We start from the raw sequence: 6,000 nt of genomic DNA on the forward strand, positions 1-6,000 counted from the left end.
AAATAAAGAATAATACATGCACGGGGAAAAAAAAGGATGTGCAGGAGGGCCGGGAAAACAATGCAGATGGAAAAAGGTGAATTAATTCAAGTGATATGGGTATAAAAGACCATTAGGTAATAGAGGTTCAGAGATAAAGAAGGGATTCAGAAAAAAATTAGGGCAATGCAGGGACAGAACAGCGGAGACTGACAAAGGAAAAGGCACAAATAAATATGGAAATCAGACGCCAACAAAAAAGGAGGACGTGCGAGTTTGGAGCGAGAGTGAGCGACTGAGAGAAAACGAAAAGGTGATGGAAGAGCAAGAGATGGAGCAGAAAGAGGGGAGCGAAGAAGAAGAGAGGGTGGAGAGCGAGCGAGAGAGTAAAGCATGTATGCAAATTCAGCAGGGAAGAGGATCAGGTGTTTTCAAAGGTTCAGCAGGATGCTCCTGCTCCGTGAGCTGAGAGTCTAATCCCGCATCTCTTCCCACTGCGACGCCACACATCCGAAAACGCCCAGTCCACATCCTCTGACACATACAAATGCACACTCTAACTGCTCGACAGCACATGCAAGACTTTCCATTGCCTTTTCTCTCGCTAAGCTGATCAACACTCAGCTTAGAGAGAGAGAGAGAGACATAGACGGTAGGCAACAACGAAGAAGGTGAAAAATGACAGTTAAATAGAACCACAAATGATATCTGTCGAGCAGAAGTGGGATTTGTTCACTGTTTTTGCAAGCAAGGCGCCAGAGCTGCAGCCTTTCTGCAGTCGAGTAGGTTGCAGGGAAGCACAACTTGAGTTTCACCTCTAGAAAAACGCAAAATGATCCTACACTAATCTGTTATCAAGCACATAGCCGTGCAATCTCCATCTAACCTCTCATACTGGCAGTAGAACGGATCGTACTGAAGAGCTTAGTGACTTAAAACATGGTGCTGTCATAGGATGACACAAGTCAGTTAATAATATTTCTGCCCCGCTAGATCTGCCCCAGACAACTGTAAGTGCTGATATTGGAAGTGTCTAGGAGCAACAACAGCTCAGACCATGGAAACGCACAGGCTGTCGTAAAATCACCTAACTTCTGGTGGATCACTCACTACAGAGTTCCAAACTGCCTCTGGAAGCAACATCAGCACAAGAACTGTGTGTCTGGATCTTCATGAAATGGGTTTCTATGACTGAGCAGCTGCACACAAGCCTAAGATCACTATGCGCAATGGCTGGAGTGGTGTAAAGCGCCTCCACTGGACTCTGGAGTCATGAATCAGCTTCATTATCTGTCAGTCTGATGGATCAATCTGTGTTTGGTGGATGCCAGGAGACACTACCTACCGGAATACACAGTGCCAACAGTGAGGTTTGGTGGAGGAGGGATGATGGGCTGGAGCTGTTTTTCAGGGTTTGGACCCCTTAGTTCCAGTGAAGTGTGATGTTAATGCTACAACATACAAAGACATTTTAGACAATTACATGCCCCAACAGTTTAGGGGGTTTGGTGTGGAGGAACTCCAGTGGCCTGCACAGAGCCTTGACCTCAACTCCACTGAACACCTTCTGAATGAATTGCAAGCCAGGCCTTTTTGTGCAACATCAGTACCTGACATTAAAAATGCTTTTTTTGATTGAATGTAAGCAAATTCCCAGACAAACTCCAAAATACTGTGGAAAGCCTTTTGTAACCAGAAAATGGGGAGGCGACCAAAGCCATGTTAATGCCCATGTCCAACAAGCTCTTATAGGTGTGATGGTCAGGGGTCCACATACGTTTGGCCATATAGTGTATGTCTCAGCCATGTTAATGCTATGTAAACAAGAGTTTTGAGTTTGAGTTATTAAGCACACTCTTTTTAACGTATCCATATATTTGTGCATAATCTATATATCTATATCTGTATAAGTTGTTTACTATATATTTTGTATCTGTTGTATGTTAAAAATTAAAAATTCACATTTTATTAGCCATTATGTTTACAGCATACTTGATGCCTCGCAAATCCTGTCGTAGATGCAGATCGCAGACCGTGTTTCAAACTCCTCTTCTTTAATAATTTTCATCTTTTGAAATCCCAAATAAATCTGAGCTGTAAAATTAGAGGCAATCAAATCTAGAAAATGAAGCTAGCAATGTGGCTGGCTAAAGCATTAGCTGAATAATAAACAAAGCTGGTTACAGAAACATTGGACTGGCTTTACACAGCAAAGCTTTCACGCAACTAGTTGTTGCATGTTGGGAGTTGCCTGAAACATCATTTCCATGCAACTTGACAGTTACACAAGCAACAATTTTACAACAAAGTCAACAATACATTTGTTACTCCACTCGATAGTCAAATTACTTTAAGTACTTTTTGGTGTACCGTATCATTTTCACAATATAAACTCATCCACATCCAAATTTACATATTTGCAGTGTTTTTAAAGCCTTCACCTAACGCTGATTTTTTCAGTTCTGACTGCTCTGTGTACGTTAAGCCTTTGAAAACTGACATTCAAAGAGCCATTATGGTTCTTGATCGAGAGTGGAGTGAATGAATCTAGACACGTAGATCAGGATAACAGCAGCCTAAGAAAAAATAGAGACATAATCCGCCATTTAACCAGCTGTTAGCATTAGCTGGCTAGCTAAAGCAGCTGGTTACAGAAACGTTAGTTGCGAGAAACTCACATTTGTAGTTGTGGCTCAGGAAAAAAAACAACCAATCTTGGGTCTGTCCTGAGGGTCTGCCTTTCAACCGGCCCAAAAAGGCAAATCAATGGTTGAAAGTATGTCATTTGATGTATTCATGTGATACATTTTTGTCATTTTAGTTGGCTGTTTCAGAAACTTTTTCCATGAAGTGAAGATGCTTGCCACTGTTTCAGCTGAGTTTCAAATGAGTTGCAGTGTGCTTTACATAATGCGTCACAAGTACGATGTTGTTTCATGTAAGGTTGCATGACATAAAAAGTCATTCAGAGTGCTTTGACCATGAGAAATGATACAGAAACATCCCGAGTCAGAATTATTCCCAACTGTGATCATATGAACCAGATGTCTGAAGACGTGTAAATGCATTAAAAGCTGCCTCACTGAAAGGTGCAACATGAAATGGTTTCGAACTGAATTGTGCAAAAATCTTCTTAAAAAATGAATGAATTTAGATTCCCCTCTAAAGCTATTCTACTGTAGATGACCTCTGTATGACCTTTCACCCAGACTGTACTGAACTGCTTTAACATTAGCCATCATGGCAGGATAGCCAAGAGTTCACCATCAGTCCAGTCATCAGTCCAAGCCAACCCCGCTAGCACATTAGCGGTTTCAGCGGATTAGAATAGCCTATAAATAAACGAGTTTCTCAAAAGAGCCGTTATCCAAGAAGTGGCCCTCTGGGGACTTCATACAAAGCACCACTCTCTTCCTTCTATTGTCGTAAAGGACAAACTGATACAAAAAGCATTTTAAATCCACGCAGCATGTTGACAGAAGAAAAGCTTGATGTGTTTGCTCCAAAATTAGCTTGGGACGTTTGCCAACGAGCTAATTTTAAACCTTAAGTAAAGGAGGACAGGTGACGGTGGACACATCGGGATCTATAACGAGAACTGCACACTCTTGATCTTTTGTAATCCCTGGTTAAGCCTACAACACATAGTGTTCTGGAGAAAGTCCTATATCTGATTATAGCAGTCTGATCTGCCTCCATTAGAGCAAATCCAGACACGCCACCCTTCCCAAAGCCTCCTATACCTTAATACATTCACTTCCACTCAAGCATATTTGTAGGGAAAGTAATCTGCTTCCTCGGTTCCATTTCAGCCCCTGGCGCTTAGTTTCTAAGTCTCTTTTTTGGGTTTTGTTTCATTCTGCTCTGTTGGTAACAGCACCTTGGTTGCTATGCTGTTGCTCACACCTCACATGTTGGAGCTTTGGCATTTTATTTTATACCAAAATGATCCAAAAGGAAGAACAGAGCCCAAAACACTTCAGTTCATACGCTGATAGATGCTCAATGTACAAAAGACGGGTTCTTCAAGGGTTCTTTAGTAAAGACCATGGTTCAGTATAGAACCATGAACACTCAAATAACCATTTGCATGCATAAAGAGTTCTTTGCATGGGGAAATGGTTCTTCAGATTGATGAAAACTGTGTTGTATATGGTTCTGCACAGAAATGGTTCTGCTATGGTTACGATGTCAAGCTTGTTGCCATAGTGGAACCCTTTTTTGCGGCTATACTGAACCATTTATAAAAGATGCATCTCATTCCATCGTAAAGAAAAACTTGTAACCATGCAAAGAACCGTTTACGCATTCAAATGGTTCTTTGAGTTGTCACGGTTCTGTATAACCACTGCCTTTACTAAGCAACATTTGACGAAGCCCTTTTTTAAGGGTGTAAAGAAAGTGATCCTATATAGAACCATGAACACTCTTGCATGATTCAAGGTTCTTTGCATCATGACAGGGTTCTTCAGACTGATTGAGAATGTGCTGTTCATGGTTCTATGTAGAACCTTTTTGAAAAAAAGGGGTTCGCTAGTGCTTCGATGTCAAGCTTGTAAGAATAGAAGAAGAAGAACCCTTTTTGGTCCTATATAGAACCCTTTTCAAAAAGGTTCTATATAGAACCATCTACAGCACAAAAAAAAACAGTCAGTGGTGATACTGAGATAGAAACGTACAAACTTAAAAATGGTTTTTCAAGGGTTCTTTAGTAAAGGCAATGGTTCTATTTAGAATAATGAGTCATATACAGAAACATTTCATGCTTTAACGGTTCTTTGCATGGTGTATTGATGGAGATTGATGGTAGATTGATGGAGAATTTGAAAATGGTTCTATATAGTACAATGTCAAGCTTGTAATGACAGAAGAACTCTTTTTGGTGCTAAATGGAACCATTTTTAAAAAGGAGGAATGTACTCCACCGGCTGAGGGGTTTTAAAGGAGACCATCAAGCGGAGAACCGAATTTCATGGTTAAATCTCATTTTTCCTTTCTAAAGAGCCCATTTTGGAGGCGTTTTCGGCTGACCTTTTTGACGCCTCCCTGACAGGACGCGCAAGCTAGTGGAGTGGCCGCTGGTGCAGTAAATGCTGATAAGGTAAATGTTGGCCCTGCTGAAATAACAATAGGCGCTATTAAGTGTTTCAAGGGTTCTTTAGTAAAGGCAATGGTTCTATTTAGAACAATGAGTTATTTATAAAAGCATTTCATGCTTTAATGGTTCTTTGCATGGTGTAATGGTTCTTCAGGTTGATGTAGAATTTGAAAATGGTTCTATATAGTACCAAATACAGCACATTCTCCATCAATCTGGAGAACTATTTCACCATGCAAAGAACCATTTAAGCATGCAGATGGTTCTAGATAGATTTCATGGTTGTAGAACAATTACCTTTACTAAAAACCCATAAAGAGCCATGTTTTAAAGGATGTGTAGTGATGCTGTAAGAAACTACACGATTTATACTTTTATAAAAATACATCATGTATTCGTCTCTGTACTGTACAGTAATGATCTACACGGTTACTATAAGGTTCTAATAGGAACCCTACAGAAATGTCTGTGATATTATTTGTAAGGGAGGCTTTGGCTTTGAAGATTGTAGCTACTGAATCATGACGTGCGTAAAAAGACACACAAACACGAAATTAAAGTGTCATTTACTGAGCTCGGGTGCAGAAATGATATATAAAGTGTGTAAAGCAACATTAGACTCACTCACAGCGCGACAGAGCACATAAACAGTAATTTAATAAGCACATAAACAGGAATTCAATAGAGTTAACGCAGCCCGGATTAAGAAACGCGCAGCCGTTGACAACTGATTTCTTTGCGTCATCCCAAAACAAAGTGCGCAATGATCCCGCCCCTTCTGGGTACGTCACCGGCCTGGACCAATCCGATCACAGCGCTCCAGCGACGCGGTGGAGCTCCGTCCAATCAGAGCCGAGGTCTCGGGCAAATCAAAGTTCTGAGAGCGCGAGAGCGAGGCAGTGCGGTGTAGCAGTGGGGCTGAG

Source organism: Colossoma macropomum, unplaced genomic scaffold (genome assembly GCF_904425465.1).
Source record: "Colossoma macropomum unplaced genomic scaffold, Colossoma_macropomum, whole genome shotgun sequence".
Taxonomy (NCBI): domain Eukaryota; kingdom Metazoa; phylum Chordata; class Actinopteri; order Characiformes; family Serrasalmidae; genus Colossoma; species Colossoma macropomum.